This window comes from Ursus arctos, unplaced genomic scaffold (assembly GCF_023065955.2).
Source record: "Ursus arctos isolate Adak ecotype North America unplaced genomic scaffold, UrsArc2.0 scaffold_10, whole genome shotgun sequence".
NCBI classification, from domain to species: Eukaryota; Metazoa; Chordata; class Mammalia; order Carnivora; family Ursidae; genus Ursus; species Ursus arctos.
Genome location: NW_026622764.1, coordinates 7,766,919 through 7,782,925, shown reverse-complemented (window position 1 = coordinate 7,782,925; position 16,007 = coordinate 7,766,919).

The window sequence follows — 16,007 nt, the reverse complement described above, 5'->3', positions numbered from 1 at the left end:
GAAAAGAGACTTAGGGATTTCCACGGACTAATGACAAGAGTCTGGAAATCAGGTTGGATCTTATGGTCGGTCAGCTTTTGCCTGCTGAGCTGTGCTTTTTTTTTTTTTTTCCTTAGAGAAAGACATGTTTGATAGCCCACTTCATGACTTTTGGGACCCTGAGACCCTGGCATTCTCACAGCCACTTCTTTTTCTGTGTCACTGAGCTTTACCTGTCTCCAAAAATAAGTGCTGGGGAGCATTGGTTTCTAGAGAGGACACTCAGCTAGAAGGCCAGCTAAACTAATACTTCTCTTAGTATTCACACTCTCCTCTTTTGAGAGCCTTTCTCCACTATGCTACCAAAATTGTCATTGTTTCTATCTTTCCCCTGACTACAAGAAATTAATGTCCTTCTGTCACATTCAAGATTCCCACAGCAGAGAGTGAATGGTTTTGTTACCAGCTAGCCTTTACCTGTCCCACTAAACTCAATCCCTGATACTTCACCAATAACCCTATGGCCCGCCATATTTCCTAAAATGTTTGGCTCTATCAAGCTTCTATATCTCCGCAAATGATGCTATGTTTTTCTGACATGAGTTTGACTTGGCTAACTGCTATCAGCTGAGATACACACCCTTCCAGGAACCCCTCTCTGACCTCCGCTACCAATCACTCCAGGCTTGCGTAGTTCTCTATGTTTGCTCCTCCCCCCCCATCATGTACATGTCGTCATTATAGAATTGACCACCATGTCACATGAGTCTCTTAACATGTCCGTCTATCCCAGGTAACTCTCAGATCCTAGAGGCAAGACACTTTTGTTCAATATTGTATCTTTATCATCCACCACCAAACCCCGTGTATAGTAACTGCTCAGTAAAAGATTACTAAGAAGAAGAAACTTAAAAGAATGTGCTCTTCCCAGTAAACTCTAATAATTGGAATCAAAGCAAATGGCATAGATTTGTTTAAGATTTACCAATTTGAAGCATGTTATTTTAATTGCAAAACATTGTTCTTAACAAAAATGGTAATTCTTGTTTTCTGTCACACAAGACTATAAATGAAATGGTTGGTCTCAGAAAGACACATATATGTAGAGAACTAAATATACAAATGGACCCTCACATCCAAAACATGACAAAATAGCTCTGTGTGTAGGAATACATGAATCACACTGTGTCAGCCCTTAAATGGCACTGCATTGGCAGAGAAATGTCATGAAATACACATTGTATAATAAATGAAAAAAAACTATGAACTCAAGTTGAGGTCTCTGATTTTAGTTCTTCACAAATCTACTTAACTTCTGTTTCTAATTTACTTTAGCTCCTTTCTTTCTTCAGCGCCCATTTGAGTTACCCTTCTCCCAATATAGATCCATATGGTGCTGTCTCTAAGAAAGCCTTGATAGCTCAGAACAGCCAAGTGGCTTTCTTCCCAGACTCTGTAGTCCACTTAATACCTTGTGCATACCCACCAGATGCTTACTCTTAGCCTTAAGAGGGTTGCTGAGAGGCAAATTCGTCAACGACTGCCTTATGTAACAACTGGCCATCTGTCCCACCATTGCTCTAAGAGGCTAGAGATTCAGTTTCCAGAAATTTCACATTCACAACATGCACACTCAATAAAAGTTTCAAAGATGTTTAGATTAACTGCATTCTGCCAAGTGATATTTACTAGAGATGTTTTGAGACTTAATGATCAAATCGCAATAGAAAGCATAAAAAAATGGTGCTGTCATTCATGCGTGCATGCAGCCAAATCTCTATTAATAAATTCCTAATATGTTCAGTGCACAATGTGCGTTTATATATACCGATACAAAATCAGCATACCTGTGGCTATTATTGGATATGTAGCTTGATAGAGGAGAATTTTGTGTAAAATTCATTATTTTTTCTGTTGTGTATATGGATTTTAAAAAATGACAAAATGTGGCCTTAGACCCATTTTGAAAGACAAAGTGTGTGTAAGTTTGGAAGCACATTGACATAGAAATCAACTCTAAAAAGTATTATCACACTTAATGAAGCATTATAATTCTTCTAACCAGGAATCTGAGATGCAGATGATTGGTGAAATCCGGCCCATCCTGTATTTACTCTAAATTAGATGCTGCTCTTCTGTAATCCCCAGATATGAGATGAGTATTGTCTTGCTCATTGTACCCGTGAGCAAACAAATGCATATACAACAAATCTCTTGACCAAAGTCACAAACTTATCAGGAGAGTCGTAGACTCTCAATTAGAACACTCGTTTCAAGCACTAATTTCAAATTTCTTTCTTTATTCTGGTAAATAGCTTTATTTAGGTACAACTGATATCCAAGAAACTGCAAATATTTAAGGTATAAAATTTGATGTTTCAGCATACATAATCAAGTGTAAAAACATCACTCTGGTAAAAGTTATGAGCATAGCAATCCCCCACACAATTGGTCATGGCACCAAACATCAATTATTCTTGCTTGTCCAACACTAGCATAATTATTTTGAAATTCATCCATGCTGCAGCATGCACCAATAATCTATTTAAAAAAAAAATATATATATATCTGGGTAGCATTCTATTATATAGATCCACAACAGTTTATCTTTTCACCCTGCTGGGGGACATTTAGGTGATTTATAGATTTTGAATGTGACAAATAAAGCTTTCATGAACATTCAGGTAAATGTCTTTGTATGGGCATATACTTATTTTCTTTTCCTGAATTACGTAGGAGTGAAGTGAATGTAATTATAGGTGTCTGTTTTACTTCTTCATAAATCAACACAGTATTTTCCAAAGTGATTGTACCATTTTATATTCTTATCACCTCCAAATCTCACTAATACTTGGCATGGTCAATTTTTTAAATTTAGCCATTACAGTAGATATCTAGTTGCATTTTGTTGTGGATATAATTTGTATTTCCCTACTGTTCAATAATGTTAAGCATCTTTCCATGTGCTTATTTGCCGTCTTTATATTTTTTTGTTAAATGTCTACTCAAACTTCTGCTCACTTCTTTTTGGTCTCATTGAGTTTTAAAAATTCTTTATATAACCTGGGTACAAGTCATCTATCAGATATGAGATTTGCAGCCTGTTAGAGTGGCCACATTTTCATATGTTATGTTATTTTCATTAGGTTCCAAATCATTTTTAATTTCCCCTTAGTCTTTTCCTTATTATCTCATGAGTTATTTGGAAGTGTGCTGTTTAATTACCAAGTATATGGGGATTTTCTAGAAATCTGTCTTTTATTTATAATTTAATTCCACTGTGGTTAGAAACATGCTTTGTGTCACTTGAGTTCTTTTAATATTTGGCCTATCTTGGTCAACATTACATGTGCAAAAAAAAAATACATATATTTTCTACAGCTGTTAGATGGATTGCTCTAAAATGTCACTTCAGTCAAATTGTCTCTTTCAAATCTACATCCTTACTGATTTTTAGTTGTTCCATAAAATATTTAAAATAGACATTGAAATATTCAACTGAAATTGTGGATTTGTTTTTTTCTCCATGAAGTTCCGTCTATTTATACTTCAAGCATTTTGAGATCTACGCACAAGCATTTTGAGGCATAACGTTTTAGAATGTTCTTTAGATTGTTATCTTTATCATTATGAACTGACCCACTTTACCATGATGATGTTTTTTGTTCTCAAGTCTACTTTGTGTGATATTAATATATCCACTCCAGTCATCTTTTGATTAGGGTTGGCATTGTATTATTTTTCTTCTATTTCTGCTTACTTTATTGCCATATTTGCCTTCATATGAAAAGTGATTTTCTCATAGGCAGCATATAATTGGGTCATGATTTGCTTTAAATCCAACAATCTCTTAGTTTCATTAAAGGTTTTTAGGCCATTTGCATGTAATGTAATTATCGACATGCTTAGGTTTAGGACTACCATTTGTTCTTATTTTCTTCTTATCTGTTCTTTTCTTTTTTTCTTTTCCACTGCCCCCTTTTCAATTAAGTATTTCTTATGATACTATTTTATCTCCTTTGTTGGATTTTAGCTATAACTCTGTTTTGTTGTTTCAGCGGTCACTATTTAGGGTTTATAGTACACATTTTTAACTTATCACAGCTTACTTTCAAGTGATTTTATAACGACTTTATGTGTACTAAAACAACCTTGCTATAGAATAGATCTGTCTTCCTGAACTTTGTGCTATTAAAGTCTACCTTTAAACTCTATACATTATAAACTCCACATTACATTGCAAATATTTTTGTTAAAATAGTAAATTATCTTGTTAAGAAATTTAAATAATTAAAAAAATATCTTAAATATTTACCCAAGTGGTGAAATCCTAGGTTCAGGATGAGGGTGAGATGGATGAATCATTTGGCCAAGGAATAAGATTTAGTAGGTGGGGGGGCGCCTGGGTAGCGCAGTCGTTAAAGCGTCTGCCTTCGGCTCAGGGCGTGATCCCGGCGTACGGGGATCGAGTCCCACATCGGGCTCCTCCGCTATGAGCCTGCTTCTTCCTCTCCCACTCCCGCTGCTGTGTTCCCTCTCTCGCTGGCTGTCTCTGTCACATAAATAAATAAAATCTTTAAAAAAAAAAAAAAAAAAGATTTAGCAGGTGGGGTTGGGGGCAGGTCATCAAAAAACTTAGGAAGATGGATAATATTTAATATTAAGTTAATGTAAAATATCCTTAATGAACACAGTATGAACAGTTTAAATAAAAGCAGAAACTGACTCTGAACATTCATGACCCTGAGAATCATGCAGTGTAAATGAATAGAAAACAAACAAATTTCACACTTGCAATTTCTTGAAAGAATCGTTGCTTGGTTGTGAGAGAATGTAACAAGTTGTGTATGTTGTTTATAGAGGTATTCCACTGTACTGATTGCTAAGGAGGAGAGTTTTTATTTTATTACAAATACATGTTTATGTGACTTAAAATATAGGAGAACACTGCTAAGTAATTTAAATTTAATTTATTAATATTTCTGGGTTTTCATAAAAAATTTGATTTAATAATAAACATTTCCTGAAAAAACATTTTTTTCATTTCATTATCATGAAAATAAACTTGTCAGCAGTATGCACACCCATCGACCTAAAACTATAATAAATAGCTCACTTTTATTCATTCTTTATATTTAAATAAGTATTTTTCACTACTGTTTTTTTTACCGTTAAATATGCCTGGAAACTCTATGCATAATTTTCTGCTCTTTTTAATTGCTGTTTTTTTGTGATTTTATAGAAGTTTTATGTGTACCTATTTGATTGTTATGTATTATAACTTGTATGAAATAATATAAGCTAAGAAAATATTGTATAGTATGCTTACTATAATTAAACATGCATTAATTAAAATAGATATATTTTAAATCTATACTAAAATTAGTCCACAAGTACAGCATCTAAAAGCCTAGTAGTGCAGTGTTCAGGAAAAGAAGAAACATAGGTACAGAAGTGGATCAGAATTATAAAGGGAAATTAAAAGTTTGACTAGAAAAACAGTTATTGCACCTACTATGATAAAAATGATCTGAAAATCAATGAGTTTCTAACATTGATATTATTAAAATAAAATTACCAAATTTATAATTAAGGAATTATGATTCATGAATTAAATAATTAATTTTTAAAGATTTTCTTTAAAGTTAAAGAATTTTCTTTGAAGTATAAAAAAATAATTCCAGGAAATAAAATGTTAAGAATGACAGAAACTAGTGAATATGTCAGTGAGCAAGAAAATAAGAAGATACTGACTAAAATACATTTTAATAATCCTCTATCATGGCCACCAATTACCTATGTTAAAAAGTAGAAGATTTTAATAGACCATGAACATGACCAAAGACAAGGCACAATTTTAGATAATATATTTTTTAAAAAATAGTTGAAGATTTTTAAAAGAAGTTTTAATAGTGAATTGATTCATTGGGACTGGCTTATTTATCCCAGAGAATTCTCTTTGTTTTCATTTTTTTTTTTTTTTTTTTTTTTAGATCTTAAGTTTTCATTTTAATTCCAGTTAGTTAACATACAGTGTTATATTAGTTTCAGGAGTACAAAATAGTGATTTATCTCTTTGTTTTCAGTGTGTGCTTCCTTGCGGAAATTGAACAGTAAAATATTAGAAATAGAAATAGGAGGAAATAGAAGGAAAGCTTTAAATATTGGAAAAATTTAAGATTTGTGAGTATAAAAATTAAGAAATTTGCATTTTGATACTTTTTTTAAATGAAAGTACTTTTTTAAAACATTCAAACTGATTGTTTAATAGTTCTTTGCAGAGGGCAATAAAATTAGAGAAACAAAAATGATAGGATTTTGTGAGTGACTTTAGATATTATATTTTGTACAAAAAATAACTTACTACTAAGCACAAATAGTGTCCACATTTTCATGTAACATGCCCATATTGGATGATATTTTGGATCATGTGGGAAATGTTAATAAGGCTTGGCAAAGGAAAAAAAATCCCCAAACATGACTATATATAAAGCTGCATGATTAGTAGAAGGCCTGTCACTTTGCTTGCAACAAATGAGAGAAAGTAACTGTGAAAGAACACTCCACAATTGTAAAGCTTTAGCAAGAGACACAAATATGCTACTTGAATTAGAAAATAGATGAAAATGAAAATAAACAAATTGGAAATGTGTAATTTGCCAAATAAGGGTATTAAACATTGTGGAGAAATCCTGCATCAAAGAGAAATTAAGGAGATTATAAATTTTAATATATCCAATTAATAGATAATAAAAATTACTGTAGATAACAGAAATATCGGTTGTCATTTACTATCCAAATTGTGTCTAAATCGTCTAAAACTTATTCATGAAATTGTCTTAGTGCAATCTTACCCACATTTCGAAGTACCTTGAGAACTTTTTAACAGCTGGTTGCAGAGGCATCCTGTGATAGATGTTTCATGGAGGTGAAGTTAATTAAAATTTATTTAAGATCATCACTTAGTTAAGAGAAACTGGCAAGCATGGCAATTCTCTCATTGGAAATGAGATTTTTAAACAGCTTTATTGAAGTATAATTGACATACAAAAATACTGTACATATTTAATGTACACAATTTGATGATTTGGGACATCAGCTTATGTTAGTGAAACCATCACCACAATCAAGGCAATAAAATATTATGGATGAATTTGCTTCAGTTAAAACCTCCAGCACTTTCTTTAATATTTCTGGGGATATAGGTCAGCAGCTGATGGATTCTTCCTGCTTTAGTATGTCTTAAAATGTTTTTATTTCACTTGAGTTTTTGCAAGATGGTATTTTTTCGCTGGGCATAGAGCACTCAGTGATAGCTCTTTCTGTATTTTAAGAATGGTGCTCCAGCCTTCTTGAATTTTTTTCCAAAGAGAAATCAATTATCATCCTTATTTTCTTCTGCATATAATATCCTGCCCCCTCATTGTCTTTAACATCTTCTCTTTATATATTTGTGTTTTAGTAATTTGATTATGGTGTGCCTGGGTATAGTTTTCGACATTTTTCTTGACTTGTTCATAGAGTCTCTCAGATTTGTGCATTTATAGACTTTTAATTTGAAAAATTTTCAGTCATTATTTATTATTATTTGTTATTAGTTGTTCAGTCTCCCTTCCCAGTCTCTTCTTTGAAGACTCAAATTACAAGTATATTAGGGTACTTGAAGGTATTCCACTGATTATTGGTAACCCATAGTTTAAATCTCTTCTTTCTGTCTCATTGTATTTAATTTTATTGCAATATCTTCAAATTCACTTAAATTTTTACCTCTGATTTCTCACCTGACATAAATACTTCATGAGATACATATATATATATGTTCATGATATATATATATGTTCATAATATATGAAACATGTATGTTCATAATTTATATGAAACATATATTCATAATATATGAAATATATTTATAATCATATATAGGATATATATGAAAATGTATATAAATTATATATATATATATATATATATATATATATAATCTCAGACATTTCAATTTTGCTTCTTCCAGGTTTCTGTTGTGTCTTATTGATATCTTCTGTGTCTTTACTTAACTTTTTGAACGTACAGAATATTGTTACAATAACTATCTCAATGCACTAGTCTGTTCATTCCTACATCTCTGGTAGTTTGGGGTTGGTTTAAAATGGTTGGTATTTTTTCCTATCATGGGGTGGATTTTCCTGCTCCTTTGATTGCTGGCAATTTTTAATTGAGTGCCAGTTATTGTGAATTTTATCTCATCGAATGCTACATAGTTTTGTATTCTTCTAATTTAATATTTTTCTTTTTTTAGACTCTGTTCTGGGGTCCAGTTTTTACACACAGGAGTATCTATTTGTTTCTTGCTTTTGAGGTATTAAAGGAGGATGTAAGCATGCTCTTTATAAGTGTAAGTAGTTGCCAATGTTGAGGCAAGACCCCTGTGTACCCCACCCAGTGCCCAAGGAGTCATGAGGTTTTCCAGTCTGGAGAAAATGGATGCTATTCTGTGCCTTTGGGAATGATAGGCACCTTTCCTCTTAAGCATTGTAGAAGGTTCTTTCCTGCCTTCCAACATGTTTGATGCACAAAGGGGCTCTCTGCATATCTCCGGAGTTCTCTCCCTGTGCGGCAATCTCCTCTTCTGCGCTCTATCTTATAACCTCTAGTTTTCTTGGTTTCTGGGTCTCAGCTCCATCTCTCTTCTCAGCTCAGGGTGTCTGCGAGGCTGTCTCTGGGCTCAGTCCCTCTACACCATGGCCTGCAGGCTCTCGGCTGCAAGCTGGGCAATTGTAGGACTCACTGTGTTTATGTCCCATCTCTTAAAGACCATTGTCCTTCGTTGCCTGAAGTCCAGTGTCTTGAAAAGTGTTTTGAATGCTATTTGGTTTTATGTTGTTTCAGTTCCTTTTACTCCATCTTAACAGGAAGTGAAAACACAACCTCCATGTTTTTCCCACACAACCTTAAAAATCAACAAGAGTGATATCAACAAATTATAACAAATTATTGTATTGGTGACCTCTGATTAGGGGAGCTAGGGGTGGGCGAGTTCTCTTCTACAGTGCATTTTCTTCCTTTAAAAATATGTAAAGATTGTTGATGTATTGTATTAGTGATTTTAAAAAGATCATCAACTCTTTAATCTTTCTCCTCTTTTTTTCACCAAATGAGGTGCAAATACCTAGCACAGCAGATGTTCAGAGAGTATCATTCATCTTCCCTTAGCCCTCCTTTCTACCCACTTAAGGATATTCACCATGAATGTGTAACTCTTCCTGTGGCTGTTTTAATTAGGCCAGAGGGCACACTTGGCCCATGCTGTAATTCAGGCATGATGGAGAATTTTTGGATAAATTCACTTGATTCCCTGTCTCTTTGTTGCAATAATGGTGACCTATGTTCTATATGTTCTCACCTAGTTCTCCAGTGGGGCTAAGCTTTAATAGCCCACAGTGATAACTTGTTTATCAACACAGACTTTATTAATTCTTTTTTCTTCCTCGTCTCATGTCCCTTATCTCTTAACTGTTGTTTCCTAGGATCACATCTCAAATAAACAACTCTCGCTAGAATATTTGTCTCAAGATAAGCTTCTGGGAAGTCTAAACTACAACATATTTCTAATTGGTGGTTATAATCATACAGTATATTTTCTAATTGTGGAAACATGAGAGGAGCTCACCTTCATAAAGATTGTCTACAATTTCTATAAAATGTTCTGATTTTTTTTAAATGGCATTCTCTGTAGACATTCAGAATACAAATAATAAAATAATAAAACATTTATTCTACTTTTCTTCATAACATAAATAAAGAATAAATCAGTGTTTTTAATAGTTTAATAAAGCATAAATATTCATAGGCTGTATTAGAAAAATATTAGCTATCATATTGATAAAATGTATAGTTCACCTCTGCAGATGTTCCAGATTTTATGGGTCTATATCAGGAGGGTTGAGGGGTGGGGAGCTCATTCTGAGACTCAGGGTGTTGGAATACCCACCATCTCCAAGAGATGGATTCCAAAGTCACTATGGACATTGGCATCCAGCTGGCAGATGAAAGATTCCAGAAAGCACACTGGCTTCTAAAACACTGTGGCCTGGAATTGATGCACATTACTTGAATTCCATCTCCATGGGTAAGAACTAGTCCTATGGCCTCAAGTCAAATAAGAGGATGGTCAAGGAAGTTCTCAGGTGGGGAGCCGTTTGCCAGCAACAACCGTATTATGAAAAGGATGCAGGAACATTGTTCTACTAATCATTTTTTGCCTAATACCTAGAGGACAAAAACTCTAATTTATATGTGAAAACTTGATATTATTTTTTTTGGAAAAGATTTTCCATCTTTGCATCTTTTTCCCCGAAAACTAAAACCACTCTAGCCTTTGCTTCCTTGCGGTGATACTGAGATTGTCTTCCAGATGACGTCCATCCAAGTTGCAGGCATTGTCTGAGTGCTACTATGGGAAGGATGCTGCCAAAGGGAATGTTAACCAAGGAAACCAGCCTCAGCTAATCCTTTCTAGATGCTGTTTGTTGCCTCTTAAAAGGATTAGCTTCCATCAGTGGTAGAAAATACATTTCTTGCAGATTGTCTAGGCAAATACACCCCAAGCTGTGTCAAATAGTGAGATCATTTCAAGGGACGTTATTATTATTTTTAACGTTAAAAGACATGTTATTTTAAAGATTTTTGTTTCTTTATTCATTTGAGACAGTGAGTGAGAGAGAGAGAGAGAAAGGGTGAGCACAGTGCGAGGGAGAGGTAGAGGAAGAAGGAGAAACAGACTCACCACTGAGCAGGGAGCCCCACATGGGGCTCAATCCCGGGACTCTAAGATAATGACCTGAGCCAAAGCAGACGTTTAACCGACTGAGCCACCCAGGCACCCCTAAAGACATGTAATTTTAAATAAAGTGGAACAGGTTTAAAGAATTTTTGCCTTTGTACACAGAAAATCTCATGTATCTTTATAATAAAGGAAAGTTTCATTTTTCTGTGTTCAAACCTTTGTCCTTCTGGAGCAAATATTTAATTTACATTTATACATGAAGGGCAGTTAACAACATGTGTTAGGTGCTACAGAAAAACTAATATTCTCTCATATTTAACACATTTAATGGTTCCTCTCCTTTATGTCAGTTCAAGACAACACTTAAAAACACTGATGTTGCAATTTGCTGAATTACAGGAAAAAATTATCGACATTTTCTTATAAAAATAACATTTGTGCTATAAAAATCACATGTTCACAAGAACTAGAATATTTTGTATAAGATTTAATCCTGTGAAGCTACTAAGAATATATTTTAATAGCTGTTAGGTGGCTGTCTGATTTCATAGTAAAAATCTATTTAATGTATTAATATTTATATTTACTTTAATTTTTTTAAGTTTTTATTTGTTCATTTGAGAGAGAGAGCATGAGTGGGAGGAGGGGCAGAGGGACAAGCCGACTCCTCACTGAGCAGGGCACCTGAGACTAGGGGGTTCAATCCCAGGATCCTGAGATCATGACCTGAGCCAAAGTCAGACAGTTAACTGACTGAGCCACTTACGAGCCCCTTTATTTTGAAATTTTAAAACATTCTTTCATTTGTGTCATTTATTTGTCTGTGCCATTTGTGTCTGGATTCAGAAACCACTTGCAAGGCTACCTGTCATCTCTCATGCCTCTGAAGTTCTGTTGCTAATATTTCTAAGGCGAGTCATGAGAGTAGTGGATCAGAATTATCTTATTAATCAGTAAAATGCTCTCGTTTTTCCTACTGGTTGTCAAAAGAGTTCTCATATTTCTGAAATTGTGTGCCTATTCTCACCCCGTTATTTATCTTATGGCTAGCTAAACTTACGTGACTTCTACTGCTTTCCGAAACCATTTGAATATATTCCCGCAGATTCAGAAAGAAAATGTAGATAAACCAGCATATATCAAATACAAAAAAAAAAAATAAAATAAATGTATAATCAGGTAAAGCAAAAACTTTGGCAATTAAATTTTTAACACTTTATTACTTTCTTCAAATTTATAATGCACATAAACACAGGCAAACAGCACATACTTCAGAGAGGCATGCCTACCAGATTTCCAGTTGAAATTGTATTTATTTTAATAAAAAGTGCATGTTTTAAACTTTGAAAATCTTAATAGGGTGTAGTGCTATCTCATCATTATAGTTTACATTCCCTTAATGAATAACGATGTTGAACATATTTTTATAAGCTTGTCTGCCATCTGCACATTCTTTTTGGTGAAGCGTCTGTTCAAGTCTTTTGCTTATTTTTAATTGGATTGTTCATGTTTTTAATGCTGAGTATTGAGAGTTCTTCATAAATCCTGGGTGATATTCCCACTCAGATATAAGGTTTGCAAGTATCTCTCTGTGCACACCTTAGTTTTTCATTCTCTTAACGAGGCCTTTCTCACAACAGAAGCTCTCTTATCCTATCAAATTTATTGTTACGCCTATTGTATCTATCCAAGAACTTGCCTAACACAGTTGACAAATCTTTTCTTGTATGTTTTCTTCTACAGGTTTTCTAGTTTTCTGTTTTACATTTAGATTTATATTCCACTATGAGTTAACTTTTCTGTATGATGTGAGGTTCAAGTACAGATTCATTTTTTTTTTTTTTAATGTGTGGGTATCCAATTATTCCAACACCATTTGTTGAAGGGCTATTCTTCTTCCATTTAGTTACTTCTGCCCCTCTGTCGAAAAATCAGCTCCCTACATTTGTTTGGATATCTGGTTCTGTAATCCATTCCCTTGATATATTTGTCTGACTTCACTGCAGTTAACATACTGCCTTGATAACTGCAACTTTTTAATAAGTCTTAAAATTGTCCAGCATAATTTCTCCAACTTTCTTTTTTTCTATCCAAATCATATTAACGCTTCTAGTTCCCTGACCTTTCCATTCACAGAATGGACTGATCAAGTTGGGGTTGAACCAGTTTGTTTCCCTTGCCAATTTCCTCTCGCTGACTTCCACAGAGTTTCTCACACACATCAGGTGAAAGGCAAAGACACACATTGGTCAATGGAAGGATTCATGTTTGCAGCTAAGTGAGAAGAAATCACAGAGATGCCTTTTCACATTACCTAGGTTGGTTGGTTTGTTTGTTTTGCTATTGCTACAGTTGTTTGTCTGTTGTTAAATAAATACCATTGCGTGTATGGTGTTGTGTATGGTAGCTGTACATGTTGTATACAGTTGCTGAATCACTGTGTTGTACACCTGAAACGAGTAACATTGTGTGTCGATTATAGTCATATATATATACACACAAAACAAATAAAAATAAAAATAAATTAATGCTATTGCTCAGGCTTGAATCCCAATCAATACAAACCACATCTCTATGGATGGGAACTGGGCATCGGCACCTTCTCACATCTTCCAAGGTGAATCTGACGTCAGGTGTGTGGGAAAGCAGTCCTAGAGAAGGACATTGTGCAGAAAAGACAGAGGTCGCCGCGTCTTCCAAAGAGCATTTCCGAGGAGCCCCGCCCAAATTAGCAGGGCTCATGCTTGTCACACGCGTGCAGCGTCACCGAGTCTGTGTCACCCGACTCTGTGACACACAGGTCTTTCCTCCTCTTAATTGCTTACAGGAGCAATTATCTCAACTGTCAAAGGTTAACAATAGATTTTTCCTTAAAAGCTCTTAAGAAGGCTTTTCCTTTCTTAATCATTAACTAAGCTGACAATTTTATTCACAAGTAAATCATCTGACAGGGATATTTTCAGATTAGTTTTTGGTTCGATAAGTGGATGCGTTTCAGTAAAATGAAAGGACATGGGAGCATAATGACAGGAGAAAAATAAAGCTATATAAAGATATCCTGGTAAAGTCTTCTATCTCAGAATTGCCTGGTTTACCATGAACTTCCAGAAACCTGCTTTGAAGCCTGCTTTGCTTAATTTTTTAATAATTTATATTTATTTTTATTTTTCGAGAGCGGACAAGATAGCGAGGGGGGGGAGGGGGATGGGAAGGGGCAGAAGTAGAGGGGAGAGAGAATCCCAAGCAGGCTCCATGCATGGCTTGGAGACCAAAGCAGGGCTCCATCTCACGACCCTGAGATCATGACCTGAGACGAAATCAAGTGTCGGATGCTTAACCAACTGAGCCACCCAGGCGCCCCAAGCTTGCTCTGTTTTAGCACGAATGCAAGTTTTGTCTCATTTATAATTCTAACAATATTTATTTCAAAGTCAGAATACACTGAATCAACTCATTCTCATCAAAAAGCTAGAAGGAAAATCTTTTTGTGTCTAGTTCTCGTACGTTTCAGGCCATTTATGGTTCACAGCTCAGTAAATCATGGAGAACGTAACATGGTCCACTTACTGTCTGGTTACATGTTCATATTTGAAGACTCATATATATTTTTAATGAGGCAAACTTTATTTTTTTATTTTTATTTTTTTAAGATTTGATTTATTTGTCAGAGAGAGAGAGAGCACAAGCAGGGGGAGCGGCAGGCAGAGGGAGAAGCAAGCTCTCTGCTGAGCAGGGAGCCTGATGTGGGGCTCGATCCCAGCACCCCAGGATCATGACCTGAGCTGAAGGTAGATGCTTAACCCACTGAGCCACCCAGGCATCCCTATGAGGCAAGCTTTAATTCACATTATACTAAAACACTTCAGTTATAGATATAAATCTTTACTATTGTCCTGTTTTTTCCTAAATGTTCTTAAGAAGGAAAACCCTGAGCTTATAATTTAATGTATTTGTTTAGGTCTCTCTCTCTTTTTTTTGTAGTTGGAAACCGCTGGGATTCATCAAATGTGTACTCTGTAAACAGAAGCACACTATTCAAAAAGATCCCTTTGAAACCTCCTGGGTGAAAATTATCATCCCCAAGTCTTTCTCTTGTTGGTGGTAAATATGTTTTCACAGGCAATATATCAAATGTAGCAGTAATTTTGCTATTAAAAGTCCTACAACTGCATGATCATGGGACACTAATTGAATCAACTGGGATTTTTTTAAAGGAGTATGAATGCATTCTCTTTCAAACATTGTATCCTGTTTGCTCATAAAAGCATTATTTGGGTGTTGGTAATTAAAGCGGCCATAGTTGCAAAAGGAATCACCTTTGCGGGTAGAATAAAACAGACTTTATATAGTTTTTGCTCATAAACTTTGTCATCTAGATTTATGTAAATTCATTGAACTCATCGCCTTGTAAAAGTATATGGCATTCTAGTTTCCATAAAAATATCGCTTGGGTTTGTGCAACAGAGAAAACGGCAATGGAAATGATTAGGCCAGCACCATTTGTCATAGATAGCTCCCCATCCTCAGAAATAAAGTGCTTTTGTGTGTAATATCTCAACTACTTTGTCAAATTAGCAATGTTCCTCTAAAGGAAAATATTATTTCCCCCCAATTTATTGAAAGAAAGTAACAGAGGCATAAAGACGTTAAGTGACAAAATAAGAGTTAGAATTTGAAGGCAAAGCCAGCCAAGACCCAGGATGTTTTCTTAACTGTTAAATTTTAAATACTTATGGATTCGTACAAAGTTGCAAAATTATCTAGATGGTGGTCCCACATACCCTCCCCACCATTTCCTTCAGTAGTAAATGCTGCATAATCATAGTAAAATTCCAATACCAGCAAATTGACATTGGAACAACATGCAGAGTTCAGATTTTGCCAGTTTTGTATGTAGTGGCTTTTGTGAGCAGTGTGTGTGTATGTGTGGGTGTGTGTAGGTCTGTGAAATTTTATTACATGTGTAGATTCATGTAACATCACCACAATCAAGACATAAGACTGTCCCTTTCCATAAGGCTCCCTCCATGGTCATCCCCTAACCTCTGGTAACCACTTGCTTTGATCTCTATCTCTATGATGTTATCATTTTAAGAATATTATATAAATGCAATCATACAATGTGGATTCACATTCTTCGAGATTCGCTTTTCACACTCAACAGAATGTGCTTGAAAGAGCCATTCCACTTGTTGTGTGTATCAACAGTTCATTCACTTTTATTGCCATATCCCATGGTATGGAT